Below are 23476 nucleotides of genomic sequence, written 5' to 3'. Positions count from 1 at the left end.
ATCCCAGGAATGCAGGGATGGTTCAATACATGGAAATCCATCAATGTAATCCACTACCTAAACAAACGCAATGAAAAAATACCACATAGTCATTTCATTAGATGCCAAAAAAGCATTTGACAAAATTCAGCATCCTTTCATGTTAAAAGTAGTGGAAAGAACAGGAATTCAAGGCCCATACCTAAACATAATAAAAGAAATATACAGCAAATCAGTAGGCAACATCAAACTAAATGGAGAGAAACTTGAAGCAATCCCACAAAAATCAGGTACTAGACAAGGCTACCATCTCTCTCCATATCTTTTCAATATAGTACTTAAAGTTCTAGCTAGAGCAATTAGACAACATAAGGAGGTCAAAGGGATACAAATTGGAAAAGAAGAAGTCAAATTATCACTATCTGCAGATGATATGATAGCATACTTAAGTGACCCAAAAAACTCCACCAGAGAACTCCTACAGCTGATAAACAACTTCAGCAAAGTGGCTGGCTATAAAATTAACACAAGCAAATCAGTAGCCTTCTTACACTCAAAGGATAAACAGGCTGAGAAAGAAATTAGGGAAATGACACCCTTCACAATAGCCACAAACAATATAAAGTATCTTGGTGTGACTCTAACCAAACAAGTGAATGATCTGTATGACAAGAACTTCAAGTCTCTGAAGAAAGAAATCAAAGAAGACCTCAGAAGATGGAAAAATAGCCCATGCTTGTGGATTGGCAGGATTAATATAGTAAAAATAGCCATCTTGCCAAAAGCAATATACAGATTCAATGCAATCCCCATCAAAATCCCAACTCAGTTCTTCATAGAGTTAGAAAGGGAAATTCTCAAATTCATCTGGAATTAAAAAAAAAAATCCCAGAATAGCTAAAACTATTCTCAACAGTAAAAGAACTTCTGGGGGAATCAGTATCCCAGACCTCAAGCAGTACTACAGAGCAATAGTGATTAAAAAAAAAAAAAAAGCTGCATGTGATTGGTACAGTGACAGGCAGGTAGATCAATGGAACAGAATTGACGACCCAGAAATGAACCTATGGTCACCTGATCTTCGACAAAGGAGATATAATTATCCAATGGAAATGGTGCTGGTTCAACTGGAGGCTAGCTTGCAGAAGAATGCATATCGATCCACTCTTATCCCCTTGTACTAAACTCAATTCCAAGTGGATCAAGGATCTTCACATAAAACCAGACACACTGAAACTACTAGAAAAGAAACTGGGGAAGAGCATTGAGCACGTGGGCACAGGGGAAAAGTTCCTGAACAGAACACCAATAACTTATGCTCTAAGATCAAGAATTGACAAATGGAACCTCAAAAAATTACAAAGTTTCTGTAAGGCAAAGGACACTGTCAATAGGACAAAATGGCAACCAACAAATTGGGAAAAGATCTTTACCAACCCTACATCCAACAGAGGGCTAATATCCAAGATATACAAAGAACTCAAGAAGTTAGACTCCAGAGAACCAAATAACCCTATTAAAAAATGGTGTACAGAGCTAAACAAAGAAATTTTCAGCTGAGGAATATTGAATGGCTGAGAAAAACCTAAAGAAATGTTCGACATCCTTAGTCATCAGGGAAATGCAAATCAAGACCACCCTGAGATTTCATCTCACACCAGTCAGAATTGCTAAGATCAAAAACTCAGAAGTAAACAGGTGCTGGCGAGGATGTGGAGAAAGAGGAACAGTCCTTCACTGTTGGTGGAGTTGCAAGCTGGTACAATTACTCTGGAAATCAGTCTGGCAGTTCCTCAGAAAACTGGGCATGATACTACCAGAGGACCCCATTATACCACTCCTGGGCATATATCCAGAGGATTCCCCAGCATGTAATAAAGATACATGCTCCACTATATTCATACAGGAAAGGGGAAATCATTTGAAATGTAAAGAAAGAATATATCTAATAAGAACAAAAACAAAAACAAATTAAAAATAGAATTAAAAAAAGACCTAATGAAACACTTCCTATGTACCTCTAATTCTTCCTTTCTTACATATAATCAGTAGCCTTTTTTTAAAGAATTATTTATTGTTGTATGTAAGTACATCTCTCCAGCCCCAAAGATTTATTTATTTATTACATGTAAGTACACTGTAGCTATCTTCAGACAGTCCATAAGAGGGCATCCAATCTCATTATGGATGTTTGTGAGCCACCATGTGGTTGTAGGACTTGAACTCAGGACCTTCGGAAGAGCAGTCCATGCTCTTAACCACGGAGCCATCTCTCCAGCCAGTAAACTTTTTGAATGGGCCATTTACATGTATCTTTTCTTCCTAAGCATATAATTTTGCTGACCTTAGAACTAAATAAAATTAAGAAAGAAACTAATCAAGAAGGGATTGGGGCTGATGAGATGGCTCAGCAGTTAAGAACACTGACTGCTCTTCCGGAGGTCCTCGGTTCAATTTCCAGCAACCACATGGTGGTTCACAACCATCTATTTGTAATAGGATCCTATTCTCTCTTCTGGCATGTCTGAAGACAGTCACAATATACTCACATACATAAGATAAATAAATCTTAAAAAAAGGGGGGGGGGCTCAAACTTTTTTTGTCCAGACCTGATTGGCACAAAATGTTCAATGAGGCTACCATGCTTTCTTGGGCCTGGTGTTAATCTAGTTAGGAAAAAAAGAAAGTCATCATGTCTTATTTACCTGGAACATGTTGTTTTTTTAAATCTATAGCAAGATTGTAGCTATATCTCTATAAATGTCGTGACCTCAATGAACATAGGGGAAGGCCCCATGCACATCTCCTGTCCTGACACCACCGATGGCTATGGCTACTTTTGTGTAGATAATACTGTCATCCAATCCTCTCTCTAGGACTTCCAATGTAAGATTGTAAAAATAAAACTTACTTAGCAAAAATCAAACATTTTCTACTTAATGACCAAAAAGGTAGAAAGGAATGTGTGGTGCCACAATGCGGCCATATGCCATGCACAAGGCTAGATGCAAGAGCACACAATCAATTTTCCAGCTATGTAATTAGTCAAATTCCATCTGGGGAATCTATGAACTGAGGACATTGATCCAAGTTTTCTATTCTTCCAAATCTATCATTCTACTTTTATAGGTACTCTCTTGGTTGGTTGGCAGGGATGACAGAAGACATGTTTTGTAAAGCATGACTCTTACTTGAAAAAATTTCAAAAACCAATTCAAGTCATTATTCCTCTCTGGCTTTTGGGTTAAAGAGGAGAAGTCTGAACTTCTGTACCACCCTCCAGTACTATGGCATTATACAATCCTTTTCAGCTTTTTGGTGATAAATAAGTGTTTGATTCATATTTGTTTATGTGCTGGACTGGAAGCTCAACTTAATGTGTTGCACTATAAGACTGGCTAATGTCCCTTCTCGCTGTGTCGGGAACCAGTGAGTGTATGGGTGTGATGGGCAGGGTCTTATGAAGCGCAAAGGTTTAAAACTCATGCTCTGGTATCTGGAAATTTTGTAAGAACGGAATGTTTCTAGGACAATAATCCCAGAGTAAGGTGACACTTATCAGTTCTAAACACACAGTACAGTATCTAAGACACTAAAGGCCTTAGAAACTTAGGCATTCAATCAACAGTTATCCAATCATGATTTAGAGTACAGTTTTAACATCTCCATTAGAAATTATATATTAAGCCAGGCGGTGGTGGCACACACCTTTTATCCCAGCACTTGGGAGGCAGAGGCAGGCAGATTTCTGATTTTGAGGCCAGCTTGGTCTACAGAGTGAGTTCCAGGACAGCCAGGGCTACACAGAGAAACCCTGTCTTGAAAAACCAAAAAAAGAAGAAAAAAAGAAAAGAAAAGGAAAAGAAAAAAGAAAAGAAAAAGAAATTATATATTGGAGGCCATATTTTACTCAGCATAAAGATGGTAAGGGGAAATGCATGTGACCAAGAAATTAACTTATAACAGTGTTCAAGATTTTTCCATTATCCAACTCCCCCCAGAAACCTTTTCCCCTAATAGCACCCCAATAAATTTTAATATAGAAAAAGATCATGCTCTGAACTAATTTAGGACCCACTCAGGTAAAACAGCCATATATATCACTGGGGATTCTTTTGAGTGTCAAAGGGGGGAACCCCCAGAAAATGACTTTAAGAAACTGGGATATATAAAGGTCACTATAGGGGCTGGAGAGATGGCTCAGCAGTTAAGAGCACCGACTGCTCTTCTGAAGGTCGTGAGTTCAAATCCCAGCAACCACATGATGGCTTACAACCATCCATAATGAGATCTGATGCCCTCTTCTGGGATGTCTGAAGACAGCTACAGCGAGCAGGGCAGGAGGGAGAAAAAAAAAGTGTCTGTAGACAGCTACAGTGTACTTACATATAATAAATAAATAAATAAATCTTAAAAAAAAATAAAGGTCACTATAAGTCAAATATTCAAGTAGAGAAGCAATTTCATATGTGGCTCGAGTGCAAAGAGTTTTCATTGCTATGTTCTTATTAGAAATACCTGGCATTTCTCTATCCCACAATGTCCAATCAAGCAGCGGAATTCACTTCCTTTGTCAAACAACTGATCATCTCTAAATTAAGATTTGTCGCTATTAATTGGCCTATCATTGTTCTTTTGTTTATCACTGAACCAATTACAGTCTTGTGGAAAGATCGTTGGCGTAGACCATATTGGGACTCTTCAAACCCAATTGGGGATCTGAAAAATAAGGTTGAAAGTACAAGATCAGAAATCTTTGAGAGAATTGGAGAGGCAAGGTAGGAAAAACAAATAGAAGCGACAAAAGATCCAGAATGATTCCTTCAGGGCATCAATGACTACTTTTAAAATAATGGTCATTATACTGAATTATCAGTTGCAGAATATAACGCTGACGCTTTGAAACATTGTTGTTACTGTGTATGTGTGTGCGCGCGCACATTGTTTTTGCTTGTATTTTGAGATAGGATCTCACTATGTATCCCAGACTGGTCTCAAACGTACCATGATTCTGCCCTAAGTACCCAAATCCTGGGAATTACAGTCATTCACCCTCACCCTTGTCTCCAAATGTGTTTTGGTTGTTTTTTTAAGTATTCTCAGATTTGTATATCAATCACCCCTACACAATCCCAGCATATATTTGCCATCTAAGAGAAACCCTACCTCTGTAAGAAATCACTCACCTTCATCCAGCCCCAAATAACTGCTAGTCAAATTTCCACTGGCACAGCCTTGCCCATTATGAGCATTTCATAATGGAGTCATTGTTAGGATGCTGTCTAAGCTCCGCCCCACAGTTACCTGGCAACAGCCAGGTAGGCCTGGCCTACTAGAAAAGGGATGCTCGGCCCCTCCTCTCTCTCTCTCTTGCATCTCTTATTCTCTCACTCTCAGCTTCTCTCTTGCCCTCTTGGGTTCTTCTCTCTCCTCCTCCCACTCTCCTCTCTCCACGTGGTCATGGTTGGCCTCTGCTTCTCTACTTTCTCCCTTTCTCTGCCTTCCTCTGCCTCTACTACCCTCTTAACTCCCTCCTCATGCCCTGAATAAACTCTATTCTATGCCAGTGTGTATCTGGTCCCTCAGGGGGAAAGGATGCCTCGTCATGGGCCCACTGAGGCACCCCCTTCCCCCACACAGTGTAGAACATATTCTCAAACCTCTTTCTCTCTTTATGATCACAACATTGGTGCTGTGACTTGGATCTGCCGCCCACCGATCCCAACAGTCATAGATGACATTTTATATCTGGCTTCTTTGTCCAATATACCAGCTGCAAGGCTCACTTCCCTTTGCATTACGTCATTCCCCTTTATTATCGCCATTAAGTATTCCACTGTGTATGAGCAGATATACCACAGTATTTACAATTCACCAGTTAATAGAGATCTGAATTCCTCTGCTTCTAGACTATTATGAATGATGATAGCACCCACATTTTTGAACAGGCTTTAGGATAATTCTCTTATGTGTAGATTACATAGTAATTTTATGTTAAAGTATTTGAGTACTACCTATACAGTATTCTTTGAGTGCAGAACTATGTTACGTTCCTATCAGCAATATACAAGGGCTCCAGTTTCTTTATACTTCTATCAGTACCCCTTACTATCTGTCTTTTTGATTAATGTCATCTTAGTGGGTGAAGTGGTATCTCATTGTAGTTTTCTTTGTTTATTTGGGGTGTGAGAAGTATTAAACCTAGGTCCTTGGGCATGGTGGGTAGGTGACTTACTGCTGAGATTGAACCCTTGTCCTTTACTTTTTGTATAGTTTAATTTTGAGACAGTGTCTCACTACATTGTACACACTGGACTTGAGTTTGCTCTATAGTTCAGGTGGGCCATGACTTTGCAGAATTCCTGCCTCAGTCTTCTAAATAACTAGGGCTATAGGCCTGTACCTCCAGGCCTAACTTCTTGGTAGAGTTGTGATTGACATTTCCTTGCCTACTGACATGGAATATCTTTTCATATGTTTATTAGCTACACCTGTTTCTTCTTAGAAAAAAAGTGCATTCAAATCTCTTTTTATAGTGCTGGGAAATAAATACGTCGTCATATGTACATGCCACGATCTACCAATATGCTGTATTCCAGCTTTCTCTTTGGCTATTATAAAGTTAAAAGATTAAATAGTGGTACCTGTAAAGTCATGTTATTACATCCATTTCCAAGAGTCATTTGAGGTGTAGCACAGACATGAGGAGAAGTCAAATGATCAAGGTGATTATAACTATGTGACTATTGAGCTGGCCTCATTTGGTTTTAGCAAAATACTTCAGGAGTTCTGTCATTGGTGTGCCCTATCAAGAGGCATGATGTAACAGAATATACTACTATTAATAGTCCTCAGGAACACAAAAAAGTACTGTATTTCAGTACTCCGTAATATCTTAGACAAATGCAAAACAAGCAAAACAAGAAGAAGAAGAAGAAGAAGAAGAAGAAGAAGAAGAAGAAGAAGAAGAAGAAGAAGAAGAAGAAGAAGAAGAAGAAGAAGAAGAAGAAGAAGAAGAAAAACTCTAATGGCCTTCTGGCTTAGGGATTCTAACTTGTTTCGTGAACTACTGGCTGATCATAAGGTCCTTAAGAAAATGGTTGACAAAATTTAACTTTATGTCCTTTCTTAAAGCCACCTTTACTTTTCACTATGTTGTATCCCTAGAAACCACTTCAAAGCAGGATCATTATGAGTAACTTCATAATTGGACGGTCCTGATTAAGTTTAACTAAAATATACCTGTGGTGAAAGCATACCTGTAGTGTTTGAAGCAAATATGTAGTCTGATCGTAAGTTCAAGATAAGCCTGGACTCTGTCCAGAAGTCAAAAGAATAACAGAAATGTAAAAAAGTAAATGGAATCTATCAGTATGTAATCCTGGGGGAGGTTAAATTTCTTATTCAGTAGAGTTCTCTGGAGATTCATCCCATGTCTTTTTTTTTTTGTATGAATGGCTCTTGTCTGAGAAGTATTACATGGTATGAATGTGCCACAGCATGTTTAAGCATTCACACGCCAAGCATTATTTCCAGCGGGGTGCTTTCATGAATAGGGTTGCTAGAAACATTCATCTTCATGTTTTGCTGTAAATGTAAGTCTCCCATTCTCTGGGATAAATGCCTAGGTATGGAATTGTTCAGTCACATGATAGCTGTAATTTTCCTTTATAAGAAACTGCTTGCTACACTGCCTTCCTGAATGTCAACATTTTACATTTCTACTATCAATGTACTAGTGATCCATTTCACCACCTAGTTGTCAACATATGATCCTATTTTAAACATTTAACCATCCAGATAGCCACAACATCTGACTGTGGCTTAATTTTCATTTCTATGGTGGGTAATGGGTATTAAATACTTTTCTTGGTTTTATTTATTATCTGCATACTATTCTTCAATGAAACATCTGTTCACATATTTGGCTATGTAAAAATTTTTATATTCCATCATTTTATGTGCATGCGTGGTCTACCTGCATGTATGTCTGAGCACTATATGTATGCCTAGTGCCATCAGAGGCAAGAAGGGGGAATTGGGTCACCCAGAACAGGCATTACATACTGTTGCGAGTCACTATGTGGGTTGTGCCAATCGAATCTGCGTACTCTGAAAGAGAAGCCAGTGTTCTTGATATATTTCTTTAGCATCCCCTCCTTTTTTTTACTTTTGCATTTTTTTAGAGTTCTTCATACAGTTTATGTACTAGTCACTGTCAACTATATAGTTTACAAAAAATAATTTTCTCTCTTATATAACTTATCATTTTATCCTCTTTACATGAAATTTATTCTTTTAAACAGCTTGGGATATCCTTGAACTCACTACCTAGATGGTCTCAAATTCACAGAGTGCCACCTGCATCTGCCTCCTGAATATTGAGATCAAAGGCACGTGCCACTGTGCCTGACTGAAACGCTTTTCCCCCCAGAGAGGATATTTTTCGTTTTGCTGAAGCTTCCTTAATTTCTCATTTCAGAAAGCATGTTTTGATATCAATTTTAAGAGAGTTTTGCCTAGTTCTCAATCCCAATGATGTTCCACTAGCTTTCTAAAAGCTTTATAGATTTACACTTTAATTTTATTTGCCTACTTTTACTTAATAAGATGCTGGGCTTCAACTGGAATTTTTTCAATATTTATTACTCTAATACCACTTGTTGGAAAACAAACTAAAATAGTACCTTTCCTTCACTGAATTGTTTCTATTCTATAGCCAAGGTAAGTTGGGCATATTTGGGGAGAGGAGGTGTTCTGCTCTGTTCTACTGATCTTTGTATCTGTTTCTTTACCAATACCATATACTCTGAGCTTTTTTCCCCCTTTTGTGTGTGTGTTGAGATAGAGCCTCACACTGGACTATAGACCAGCCAGGAAATCTCAGCCTTATTTCTTCAGCTTCTCAAGTGTTGGGATTATACATGAATAGTACCATATCTGGCAAGTCTTATATATTAATTTTAATTATTTATTTTATGTGTATGTGTATTTTGCTTGCATGTATGCCTGTCCATGGTGTCCATGAAGGCCACAGCAAAGTGTCACATCCCATGACAGTGGAGTTGCAATTGCTTGTAACCTGAAACGTGGGTGCTAGGATTCAAACTAGGCTCTTCTGAGAGAGACACAAGTGCTCTTAGCTGCTGAACCATCTCTCCAGCACCAAATCCTATATATGCTTGAAATTTTAATATGGCAAGCTTCCCATTACTTGGGAATATGTTACTTAACATGGTAAAGAAGACTTTGCATATCTGAATAAGCTAAGTACCTTGAGATGGGAAGATATTCCTGGATTATTCAAGAGGTGTGACATTCAGTTGGAGAGAAGACATTTAATGATGCAATTGGAGATGAGAGAGACAACACTGTGGGCACAAGCCAAGGTACACAACTGGCTAAAATAAACAAGGAACCAGATCCTCCACAAGAACCTCCAAAGTAAATACAGCCTTGCTAACACCTTTAGTCCAGTGACATTGGTTTAAGACTTCTGGTCTTCTGAACTGTACATAATACACATGGTTGTTGTCTAAAAGCCTTAATTATGATAATTTGTTCCAGAAGCAGATATCCAATAAACTTTGCAATTAAACAGAGCTCATTTATTTTCAAAATTATTCTACCTATTCCATGTCATTTTTTTCAATTTTAGGCTAACCATGTTTATATTGTTTATATATGTTCCTACAAAAATGCCTTATTTGATTAAAAACAAACAGGGTCTTACATATCCAAAGATGTCAATTAGGTTACCCTCTATACTCCTTGTTCATTGTTGATAAAGCTATAATTTATGTCTTTGTCTTCACTTTTAGAAATGGAGTTCTTATCATCCAATTTAAATTAGGTGCAAACTGGCTAAAGGTTTTTCTCTATAGTCTTTCTTACATTAAGACAGGGTTGGCTGGAGAATAAGCTAGATTGTATTGTTACATATTGTCATCTCCAAAGTGCCTGAACACATTAGGTAAGCATATGAAGTTCTAGTTTTAAGGAGATATGACATAGAAATACATTTAAAACTAATTCTACCTTGTACTAGATTGCAGTGTGTGTGTGTGTGTGTTTGTATAAATACAATAATGCTACAATTTACTTAATTGCATGAATAGGAGAATTGTATATCAGGTGTTTTCTTTTCTTGATAAGTAGCTTAAATAGTAGACTGTTTTTGTGTAAATCAGACATCTAGCAACCCTAGAGCCACACTCGGGAGAGCCAGACTCACTGGAGCACAGAGGTTGATCTGGGAAGTTGCCAGAATTTTCAGATCAATAGGTATTCATGATCCAAGGAAAGGACATTCTGGCCAGTGGGTAGCACATCCATAAAGCAGAACATTATGCAATAAATAAAGATATGTTAGGTATTCGGATGATATTGCTTGGGCCAAGCAGCTTTGATAGTTCACTCATATTGGGCTATACTCAAGGCACTTGTGGAGGTATGTGTATTATGTAAATAAAAGAGATTGAAATTTAAGTAGACACAATATAGGAGGAAGGTAGAAATGATGGATCAAGTCTTCCACTTCTACTGTAACAGGAAAGACTATGTTAACTGTGGCAGTTGATGGAGTTTTGAAACTTTAGAGGAAAAAACTAAATGCCACAAAAGATTGTATTTTACTTTTATAGGCTCCTTTTGATTTTAAGAGTGTTGTAATCTTTCTCCAAATCATAAGAACTCAACAAATTATCAGCTTTAGTTTTTTTATCCCTTCATGAAGTTTAAAATTTCAGAATACAATTGTACTAAATGTGAAAGGGCACCTAAGTCCATGTAATGTCAGATATGAACTTGATATAAGCTTTCTACATGTTTTGTAGCTAAATTGAAATGAGAAAAGAAGTGTTTTCTAATTGGGAATATTACAAATAAACCAAATTACCTTCATACTCGGTAAAGAAAAATAGTTTAAAGAAGATTCATGGAAAGTTTTGACTTTTGAACCATTAATACTATTAAGGAAGCACTGATTTGCTTGTGTATTTCACAAACTCAAAGGAACATTAGCTATCCCTCAACCAGAGCAGGTTTTTAGCTAAGAACTGATCAAGAGTTCTACCAGCTCATAGGATAATCAGAAAAACAAAACAACAGCAAAATCTGTACTCTGACGAGTAATTTAGCTTTCTTTTGTATCATTTAAACTGATGTGGCCACGACTTGCCTGCTGTTCCAAGATTTTCCACAGCAAACTCTCTCATGCATGTTAGTCAGCTTTCTATTATGATGACGATGTACCTGAGAAAATCAAAGGCATCAGACCTTGCCATTTGGTTCAGTTGTTTCTGAGATTGTAAAGACAGGACATCCTGTAAAGAGTGTGGTAGAGAGTGGTGCTGTTCACTTCATGGTTGCCAGTGGGAATAGGGGAAGCAGGGGCAAAATATCCTTTTTAAGGGTATGTCCTGAATGACCTACTTCTTCCAAACTGGCCTACTTACTAAAGTTTCTACAAGGTCTCAATATCCTTTTAAACTACAAATCCATTGATAATTAAAGCCCCCAGGATCCAGTATCTCCTGAAAACCCAAACCCTGAACTCCTCTCCTGCACTGGCTCCATAATGCAAGATGAGTTATCTCTCAAAGATGAGCAAGAGAACTCTATGTAAAGATGAATATTGAGAGTGGAGTCCTGCAGATGCAAGCTGACAAATGCATGGAGCTACCTGAAGCCAGAAGATGCCAGGACAGACCCTCCCTTAGAAGAAGAATGTGATGATTTTGAATGTTTAACCTCCAGAACCATACACTATAGCCCTCTTGCCACATGAGACTTTGCCATTTGAAGTCTTCAGAAATGAACAGTCAACATCTAAGTTCACTGTCCATACTAACATTTCTGCTGACTATTGAGGGTTGACACACAAGGCATAAAGAAAACTGAGCAAAATACTTGGAACAAGTGTTCCAAGTATCTCAGTGAGATTTATCTTGATCCTAAGTTGTCAATGTTTTTTTTTGGAAAAGCTACATCTTGCTTAATAATTGGTACTTCAGGACTGGAGAAATGGCTCAGCACTTAAGAGCACTGTCTGCTCTTCCAGGGAACCCAGGTTCAATTCGCAGCACTCACATGGCCGCTCACAGCTGTCTGTAATTCCTGTTTCAGGGAATCCGGCACCATCACACAGACATGCATGCAGTCAAATCACCAATGTACATAAAGTGAAAATAAATCAATTATAAAAAAAGAAAAAGAAAACTTAAAAAATAATTGATACTTCATTCTGATTAATGTGGAAAAGCCAATGCTCCAGGGTCAAGATATTGCACTGGCAAATAAGATAATGCTCCAGGTTTCACAAAAGTAATGCCTTTAAAAATGCACATCTGGCTTCCTGCTGCCATTTGCACCAGGGAGCCAGGAGACTCCACAGCCTTCTGTGCACAGCCTGCCAGGAGAGAGTGATCTCCCAGCAGTGCTTTCACTTTTGAGCTCAGAGGAGTAAGGACACGGGCTTACAGGCCCACAGGAGGAACAAACTTCCCCCAGAGACAACAATACCAACTAGCACCAGAGATACCAGATGGCTAAAGGCAAGCACAAGAACCCTACCAACAGAAACCAAGGCCATATGGCAGTGTTGGAGCCCAGTTCTTCTACTACAGCAAGTTGGGATACCCCAACACACTGGAAAAGCAAGAGTCGGATTTAAAATCGTATGTCATGATGCTGATAGAGGGCTTCAAGACTCAAATAACTCCCTTAAAGAAATACAGGAAGCTGGGCAGTGGTGGCACAAGCCTTTAATCCCAGCACTTGGGAGGCAGAGGCAGGTGGATTTCTGAGTTCAAGGCCAGCCTGGTCTACAGAGTGAGTTCCAGGACAGCCAGGGCTATACAGAGAAACCCTATCTCAAAAAAGTCCAAAAAAAAAAAAAAAGAAGAAAAAAAGAAAGAAAGAAAGAAAGAAAGAAAGAAAGAAAGAAAGAAAGAAAGAAAGAAAGAAAGAAAGAAAGAATGAACATTGGTCAACAGGTAAAGGCCCTTAAAGGGGAAACACAAAAATCCCTTAAAGAATTACAGAAAAACACAAAAAAAAAAAAAAATCAAGTGAAGGAACTGAACAAAACCATTCAGGATCTAAAAGTGGAAGTAGAAACAATAAAGAAATCACAAAGTGAGTCATCTCTGGAGATAGAAAACCTTGGAAAGATTTCAGGAGTCATAGATGCATCAACAACAGAATACAAGAGATAGAAGAAAGAACCGCAGGTGCTGAAGATATCATAGAAAACATTGACTCAACAGTCAAAGAAAATGCAAAATGCATAAAGCTAGTAACCAAAAACATCCAGGAACTCCAGGACATAATGAGAAGACCAAACCTGAGGATTATAGGTATAGAGAAGAGTGAAGATTTCCAACTTAAAGGGCCAGTAAATATCTTCAACAAAATTATAGAAGAAAACTTCCCTAACCTAGAGAAAGAGATGCCCATGAACATACAAGAAGCCTTCAGAACTCCAAACAGACTGGACCAGAATAGAAAATCCTCCCGGCACATAATAATCAAAACACGAAATTCACTAAAGAAAGAAAGAGTATTAAAAGCAGTAAGGGAAATAGGGCAAGTAACTTATAAAGGCAGACCTATCAGAATCACACCAGACTTCTCACCAGAGATGATGGAAGTTAGAAGATCCTGGGCAGATGTCATACAGACGCTAAGAGAACACAAATGCCAGCACAGGCTACTATACCCAGCAAAACTCTCAATCATCATAGAGGGAGAAACCAAGATATTCCATGATAAAAACAAATTTTCACAATATCTGTCCACAAATCCAGTCCTACAAAGGATAATAGATGGAAAATGCCAACACAAGGAGGGAAACTACACCCTAGAAAAAGCAAAAAAAGTAATCTTCTTCCAACAAACTCAAAAGAAGACACCCACACAAACATAAAAATAATATCAAAAATAACAGGAAGCAACAATCACTATTCCTTAATATCTCTTAACAATGGACTTAACTCCCCAATAAAAAGACATAGACTAGCAGAAATATTTCTCATGTAAATCTTCAATTTTATCAGAAAATGTAGTTCCCCTTTTAATTAATTTAGTAATTTTTATGTCTACCATTTAATCTGCATTATTTTTCATGATAATCTTCAATTTTAATATGTCTTTCTATAATTTTTATATTTTATCAGAAATATTTTCAATTTAAATCTTTTATTTTATCACAAATATTTGTAATTCGACCTTCAATTAATTTAGAAGAGTTTGCAGGGCGGTGGTGGCACACGCCTCTAATCCCAGCACTTGGGAGGCAGAGGCAGGCAGATTCCTGTTTTTTTGTTGTTGGTGGTTTTTTTTTTTTTGTTTTTTGTTTTTTGTTTTATTTCGTTTTGTTTTTTTTTTTTTTTTTTTTTTTGGTTTGGTTTTTTGGATTTGGTTTTGAGGCCAGCCTGGTCTACAGAGTGAGTTCCAGGACAGCCAGAGCTACACAGAGAAACCCTATGTCGAAAAAAAAAATTAGAAAGAGGTTTTATATCTACCATTTTATATGTAAAAATTTCCATGAGATAGTCAATTTTAATGTGTTTGTCTATATATTTCTTGAATTTTACCAGAAATATTTTCCATGTAAATCTTCAATTTTATCTGAAAATGTTTATAATACCACCTTCAATCAACTTGAATTATCTTTATGCCTATCATTTTATCTGTATAATTTCCATGCTAATCTTTAATTTTAACATGTTTTCTATATATTTCTTCAATTTTATCAAAAATATTTTCCATGTGAATCTTCATGTTTATCAGAAAATGTTTATAATTCCACTTTCAATCAACTTAGGAATACTTTGATGCCTACTATTATATCTATATAAAATTTTCCATGATAATCTTCAATTCTATCATGTTTTCCTACATTTTTCTACAATTTTATCAGAAATATTTTCCACGTAAATCTTCAATTCTATCATAAAATGTTTCTATTTCATATTTCAATTAATTTAGCAATGTTTTACATGTCTATCACTTTACTCTAATTTTCCATGAAAATTGTCAATTTCAATGTGTTTATCTGAAATATTTTCCATGTAAAGCTTTAATTTTATCATAAAGTGTTTTTACTCCCCTTTTCAATAAAAAACAAATGCAAAACAAATAAAAAAGAATAAGGGATGGCATTAAGAAGGTATCAGTAAAGCATAATGGAGGATTTGTCAAGGGAGAGAGAATAGTAATTACAGAGGTTTGATTAAGATGTCCACCATAGGCCCATATATGTGTATGTTTAGTCATCAGGGAGTGACACTGCTTGAGAAGGCTTTGGAAATATAGCCTTGTTGAAGGAGCCATGTCACTGGGGTTGGTCTTTGAAGTTTCAAGAGCCCATTCCAGACCCAGTCTCTCTCTTTTTACCTGTGGATCAGGATGTAGTTCTCAACTACTTCTCATCACTATGCCTACTATTCCTGCTGTCATGCTCCTTGCCATAATGACAATGGACAAAATGTCTTAAATTCTAAGCAAGCCCCTAATTAAATGATTTCCCTTATAAGAGTACCTGTGATCATATGTTTCTTCACAACAGAAGTTGGTATCAGGGACTGGGGGGATTGCCGTGACAGGCCTGATCATGCTGTTTGTTGGAGAAATATGAAAGACTGTAAGACTTTGGACTAGAGAAGGAATTGGACACTTTAAGTAGAGCTTACTGGACCTTCCTAGTAGAAGCATGGAAGACAGTACTGACAGTGATTTGAACTGTAGAGGCCCAGCTCAAGAAATTTCAGAAGGTGCCGGGCATTGGTGGTGCACGCCTTTAATCCCAGCACTTGGGAGGCAGAGACAGGCAGATTTCTGAGTTCGAGGCCAGCCTGGTCTACAGAGTGAGTTCTAGGACAGAGAGGGCTGCACAGAGAAACTCTGTCTCAAAAAAAAAAAAAGAAGTTTCAGAGGGAACAATATTAATAACTAACTTAACTAAGAAAAAGATAGGGCTGGAGAGATGGCTCAGGGGTTAAGAGCACTGACTACTCTTCCAGAGGACCTGAGTTCAAGTCCCAGAAACCACATGGTGGATCACAACCATCTGTAATGGGATCAGATGCCCTCTTCTGGTGTGTCTGAAGACAGCTACAGTGAACTCATATAAATTAATAAATACAAAAAGATATAGATAGATAGATAGATAGATAGATAGATAGATAGATAGATAGATGGCTCTTGCAGACCTTTCTTGTGATATTTTGGCAAAGAATGTGGATGTTTTCTGCCCTTGTCCAAAAAGTATGCCTGAAACTAAATTGAAGAGTGTTGGCTTAACTACTTTAGAACAGATTTCAAGATAGCCAAGAATTGATGCTGCCATAGGGTTATTAGTTTTTACTCTTATGCACCTTATGCTGAGCAAGGAAAAATAGAAAATATACAGTTTGAGAAGAAAAGGATCACCCAGGGAGAGCTAAGTCCAATGCTCAAGGAAAATCAATGTTTAAAGAAAAGCCAGCAGTTGAATGGAATAAAAGAGTGGTGACCTCAGGGCAAGACCCCACCCAACTAAGCTTCCAACTTATGAAAAGGAATCAAAGAAAGAAGCTTAAGCAGCGAAGGAAACTATCAACAACAGAAAGCTGATGTAAATGTAATTGAACCAGGAGACTGAGTTCCAGTCACATCGAGACATATAACTTGACAATTTCAGCCATATGGTTCTGGCTTTAGAGTGAAGGATAGAAGGAAGGGACTGTGGAATCTCTGTGACTAAAGAAAGCCACTAAGGACAGGCATGTGTCAGGATGTCCCTGCAAAGAGACCCAGAGAGCCCATTGTGTGATGCTGTGAAGGTAAATCATGCTTTGACTTGGAAACCCCAAGGTTTTGGAGATGTCAGAGTCATAGGATACCTACCTAGGAAAGATGCTGGCCACTTCTAGAACCAGAGAGAGAGAGAGAGAGAGAGAGAGAGAGAGAGAGAGAGAGAGAGAGAGAGTGCAGTCAACAAAGCTTAAAGGAATTAGAGATCGAAGAGCACTTTCACATCAGACATGGAGATGCCTTGATGGATTTTGGAGTTTGACCTGCTGGATTTGGATTTTTCCTTTGGTACAGTATTTCATTACTATGTTCTCTTACCATCACTTTGGAATAGTGTATTTTTGTGTTATTGTACATTGGCAAGATGTGATCTGCTTTTTTATATTGTATGGGGGCTTGCGATTAAGAGAGTACCACAGGTCTCAGAAGGGACTTTGGACATGGACTTTTAAACAGTGTTGAGATAGTGATAGACTGACTATAGGCTTAGTCACCAAGGAATGGAACTCTTTGGTAGCATTAGAAGTTTTAGGAGATGATTCATTAAGGGTGTGCTTTGAGGTTTCAAAATCCCATGCCAGACGCGTTTTCTGTCTCTCCCTCCCTCCCTTTATACAGATTAGGATGAAGCTTTCAACTACTTCTCTAGCCCCATGGCCGTGCATGCAGCCATACTCCCTGCCATGATGATAATAGGCTAAGCTTCTAAAACTGTAAGCAAGGCCACAATTAAATGCTTTCTCTTGTAAGAGTTGCTATGGTTATAGTGTTTCTTCTTAGAAATCAAACAGTAACTGAGACCATCATGATACTGGTCACCTTGAGAGTATGTGACCTTTGGAAATCCGTTTAGCTTCTTAGTAGAAGTTTGTGAACTTTGTGGCACATTCTTTTAATGTCATCACTCAGGAGAGAGAAGTACATGGATCTTTTTGTGTTTAAGCCCAGTTTGGTCTATATAGTGAGTTCCAGCCCAGCTAGAATGGTAGATCGTTTGACCCTTTCTATAAATAAATAAATAAATAAACAAACAAACAAATAAATAAATAAATAAATAAAGGCAGGAAGGCAAGTATTTTGTTTTGGTTCCCCTTGTCTTCAATTCCCATGCTAAGGGTATGTGGGAAGCCAAATAGATGCTGAGCATTCAGTGAATTTACAATCAAATCAAGGAACACAGGGCTTTGAGGAATGTATAGCCTACATAGCAATTAGTGAGCTAGCTACTTACTTGTCTAGAAAGACATGTTGCCTACTCTTTCAAGATTTATTTATTTATATTGTATTATTGAATTCCCTGGAACTGAAGTTGATGGATGGTTGTGTGCTGCCATGCGGGTGCTAGGAACCTGTACTGGCTAGTCATATGTCACCTTGACACAAGCTAGAGGCAACAATTGGGAAAAAATGCCTCAGGAGATCCAGCCTTTAAGGCACTTTTAAACGAGTGACCAGTGTGGTGGGGCCCAGCCCGTGGTGGGTGATGCCATCCCCTGGACCATAAGAAAGCAAGCCGTGAGGAACAAGCCAGTAAGCAGCACTCTTCCAAGTGCTCTGCATCAGCTCCTGCCTCCAGATCTGTCCCGTGTGAGTTCCTTACCTGGCTTCTTTTGGTGGTATGGAAGTTTAAGCTGCATAAACTCTTTCCTCTCCAACTTGCATTTTGGTCATAGCAATAGAAAGCCTAACTAGGACAGAGCCCAACCTGAGTCCATTGCAAGAGTAACAAGTGTCATTTAACCACTGAGCCATCTCTCCAGCCCCGATTATATGATTGCTAACAAATCTGTGAGAAAAGGCTCAGCTAAAGATAAGTAAGGGCTTTGCATTCTTGGTATACTCATTAAAAGTATGGAAGGCTATTCAGAGACCATGGCAGGTTACGTCTCACAATAACTAAATAATTATAATTATTAACTGGTATTAGGAATCAGAATAAAAGAAGTATTCATCTTTTTCCCTATTTATATCTACATGCTTCCTATGCTAAATCTTGTTTAAAACACTGAATTTGTTCTTTGGGGGAATTGCATAATGAATCCAAGAACAAGAAGACTATTCTCTGACATCCTCTGGTTTCCTCTTTCTAGCTGCTGTCTGCTTTCTCTTTGCTTGCTTCCTTTTTTAACTTCAACATTCGCACTGTCTCCAAATGTGTGATTCTTGTCGCTTTTGTTTTCTTCTGAATATAGGTATTTTGAGCACCTCTCTGGATCAGATGTGCATTTTTACGCTTGATCTTAGCCAAAAGGCCGAGAAGCGAGCAGATGTGCATTTTTTATTTTTTATTTTTCCTTTTTTTTTATTGAAAAGGGAAGTAAAAACACTTTATGACAAAATTAAAGATTTACATGGAAAATATTTCAGATAAAATAGAAGAGATACACAGAAAAACACGTTAAAATTGACAATTTTCATGGAAAATTAAAGAGTAAAATGGTACACATAAAAACATTGCTAAATTAATTGAAATATGAAATAGAAACATTTTATGACAGAATTGAAGATTTACGTGGAAAATATTTCTGATAAAATTGTAGAAAATGTAGGAAAACATGGTAGAATTGAATATTATCATGGAAATTTTTATATAGATATAATAATGGTAGGCATAAAAGTATTCCTAAGTTGATTGGAAGTGGAATTATAAATATTTTCTGATAAACTTGAATATTCACATGGAAAACATTTCTGATAAAATTGAAGAAATATATAGAAAACATGTTAAAATTAAAGATTAGCATGGAAATTATACAGATAAAATAATAGGCATAAAGATAATTCAAGTTGATTGAAGGTGGTATTATAAACATTTTCAGATAAAATAGAAGATTTACATGGAAAATATTTCTGGTAAAATATAAAAAAATTTATATAGACAAACACATTAAAATTGACTATCTCATAGAAAATTTTACATATAAAATGGTAGATATAAAAACTCTTTTTTGTTTTTGTTTTTTGTTTTGTTTTGGATTTGGTTTTTTTCAAGACAGGGTTTCTCTGTATAGCCCAGGCTGTCCTGGAACTCACTCTGTAGACCAGGCTGGCCTCGAACTCAGAAATCTACCTACCTCTGTCTCCTAGAGTGCTGGGATTAAAGGCATACGCCACCACCATCTAGCATAAAAACTCTTTCTAAATTAATTGAAGGTGGAATTAGAAGCATTTGTGATAAAATCTAAGATTTATATTGAAAAAATTCTGATAAAATAGAAAAAATATATAGAAAGACATTAAAATTGAAGATTATCATGAAAAATAATGCAGATTAAATGGTAGACATGAAAAATTACTAAATTAATTAAAAGGGGAATTACAAACACATTCTGATAAAACTGAAGATTTACATGAGAAATATTTCTTTTTATTGGGGAGTTGAGTCCATTGATGTTAAGAGATATTAAGGAATAGTGATTGTTGCTTCCCGTTATTTTTGATGTTATTTTTATGTTCTTTTTATCTTCTTTTGGGTTTGTTGAAAGAAGATTACTTTCTTGCTTTTTCTAGGGTGTAGTTTCCTTCCTTGTGTTGCCATTTTCCATCTATTATCATTTGTAGGACTGGATTTGTGGACAGATATTGTGTACATGTTTTTATCATGGAATATCTTGGTTTCTCCATCTATGATGATTGAGAGTTTTGCTGGGTATAGTAGCCTGTGCTGGCATTTATGTTCTCTTAGGGTCTGTATGACATCTGCCCAGGATCTTCTGTCTTTCATCATCTCTGGTGAGAAGTCCGGTGTGATTCTGATAGGTCTGCCTTTATAAGTTACTTGCCCTATTTCCCTTACTGCTTTTAATACTCTTTCTTTCTTTAGTGAATTTTGTGTTTTGATTATTATGTGCCAGGAGGATTTTCTATTCTGGTCCAGTCTGTTTGGAGTTCTGAAGGCTTCTTGTATGTTCATGGACATCTCTTTCTCTAGGTTAAGGACGTTTTCTTCTATAATTTTGTTGAAGATATTTACTGGCCCTTTAAGATGTAAATCTTCACTTTCTTCTATACCTATAATCCTTAGGTTTGGTTTTCTCATTGTGTCCTGGAGTTCCTGGATGTTTTTGGTTACTAGCTTTATGCATTTTGCATTTTCTTTGACTGTTGAGTCAATGTTTTCTATGATATCTTCAGCACCTGAGATTCTTTCTTCTATCTCTTGTATTCTGTTGTTGATGCTTGCATCTATGACTCCTGGATTCTTTCCAAGGTTTTCTATCTTCAGAGATGACTCACTTTGTGATTTCTTTATTGTTTCTACTTTCACTTTTAGATCCTGGATGGTTTTGTTCAGTTCCTTCACTTGATTGTTTGTGTTTCCTGTATTTCTATAAGGGATTTTTGTGTTTCTTCTTTAAGGGCTTCTGCCTGTTGACCCATGATCTCCTGTATTTCTTTAAGGGATTTTTGTGTTTCCTCTTTAAGGGCTTTTACCTGTTGACCGAAGTTCTCCTGTATTTCTTTAAGGAAGTTATTTAAGTCTTACTTGAAGACCTCTATCAGCATCATGAGATATGATTTTAAATCCATCTTTTGTTTTTCCGGTGTGTTGGGGTATTCGGGATTTGGTGTGGTGGGAGAACTGGGTTCTGATGTTGCCATATGGCCTTGGTTTCTGTTGGTAGGGCTCTTGTGCTTGCCTTTTGCCATCTGGTTATCTCTGGTGCTAGTTGGTATTGTTGTCTCTAGCTGGAGTTTGTTCTTCTGTGGGCCTGTAAGCCTGCGTCCTTACTCCTCTGAGGTCAGAAGTGAAAGCACTGCTGGGAGATCACTCTCTACTGCTGGGCTGTGCACAGAAGGCTGTGGAGTCTCCCCGCTCCCCAATGCCAATGGCGGTGGAAAGACTTCTGTCCCAGCTGCTCCACTGATCTTATTCCCTGTGTGCTCCTAGCTGGTCCCTTCCAGAGAGAATCTGTCCCTCATTGTTACAATAAAAAAAAGCCATTATTTTAAAGATGTGAAGCAAAAACACCTGTAAAACTTATCTAATGCTCACATCTCATTTTTTCAGAATAAGTAGGTAATAGTCTAAACTACAGAATTTACAACAGTGCCAAACACGCAGTAATAGTCCAATAAGACTTAGCTATTAATCTCATGTTTATGATAGTAGGATACCCTAAAACTAAGCTTCCTGTCATATAATTTCCCATTTGATGATGAGTGTGATAGCCACCCTCAATCTCATTATCATCTTCAATTAAATGCATATCATTCAAAATGTAGATACTGTGTTTGTAACAGAAGAATATTACATTTCATTTCAAAAGTCTACCCTATTTGAGTCCTACCACTAGTAAGTGTAACAATGAATCAAAAAAAAAAGTTTAAGCACTGCTCAGACCAGTAAAAACACCACCATTGGAATTAATTAATTAATTAATTAATTAAAATGTTACAAATGGAATTAATAAACAAAGTATTAAATAGCTTTTTATTTTTTCAACCAACTTTTAATAACCTGGAAAGAAGAACTCATGAAAGTACATGCTGAACTAACCACAGGGCTAGCTTATGTTATCTAACAACTCCAGCTAAGACTAAACATATGTAACTGGCATGTTTAGCTCATTGAAATCTCTTCCCCTTCCACCATCTTGTGCCCCTGAGTAGATACCAGTGTCAACATGAATTAAATGTATATCTTGACATGATGGACTCTACTTCAGGATCATAGCTACTTTTACCTCAGAAACAGTTTGGCAAAGCATAGCTCCTTTTTCACCAGTTTTGCCTCAACTTTGTGCTTAGGAAACCCTGTTCCTCTTTATGTAGTTTTCATACCAACAAAAGTGGTTGGTTTATTCCCAACATCATTTTAAAATGACTAAACTATACTAACACTCACTGACTGAGAGTAAAGAAATGATCACAAGATCTTATCAGTATATTGTCAGTTCAGAGAAGAGTGAGAGTAGTGGGACTACTGACAAAACATTGTATACATTAGAAGTAAGAGTCAGGTCTTAAAGCATAGGCAACATTTTCTTAGGAAGAAGAGGAAAGATTGAATACTATAGTTGCTTATCACTTTCTACTTTCCACAATTCTTTCCTATAGACTCATTCTATTTTGTGGCAAGGCTTTGAGACAGACAAAACAGAATTGTTATTATCTTATCCCATAGGTGGGTCCTGATAGAATGGTTCTAGAGTCAGTAAACAGAAGCTATTAACTACTCCAAACCCCTAAAAAAATCTCTCCCTGAAAGAACCTTATACATGGTAATCATAATTTACATGCAAGCATATAAAAAATAAATAGGTGTTTAAATATACTTTTGGGGCTAAGGATACATAGGTGGGTGATAGAGAACTGACCACACATGTGTGAGACTCTGAATTCAATGCCAAGCAATGCAAACAAGAAAGAATATATTTAATTCTTTGTTAATGAGAGAACCAGTAAGGTGTCATAGCCACTTCATGTGAGTAGTAACAATGCTTATGTGTACATGGAGTAAAAGAAGGTTGAAATGAATTTATAAATGGGAAAGAAAGTGTCTTTGTCCATGGTGGAGGAGAGGAAAGTCCTAGAAGACCATTTTCTTTCAACTTTCAAGAGTGGTAAAAGTTGGTCAAGTGAAATGAAAGACTGGAATTAGATAGCCTGGAAGTGTCTACTCTGATCGGCTCCTGTTTCTTCTTTCTCAGTCTCTTTCACCAAATTATGCTCTTTGCTATGTTCGGATGCTGCAAG

Source organism: Apodemus sylvaticus, chromosome X (assembly GCF_947179515.1).
Source record: "Apodemus sylvaticus chromosome X, mApoSyl1.1, whole genome shotgun sequence".
NCBI classification, from domain to species: domain Eukaryota; kingdom Metazoa; phylum Chordata; class Mammalia; order Rodentia; family Muridae; genus Apodemus; species Apodemus sylvaticus.
This window is presented reverse-complemented; position numbering follows the sequence as displayed.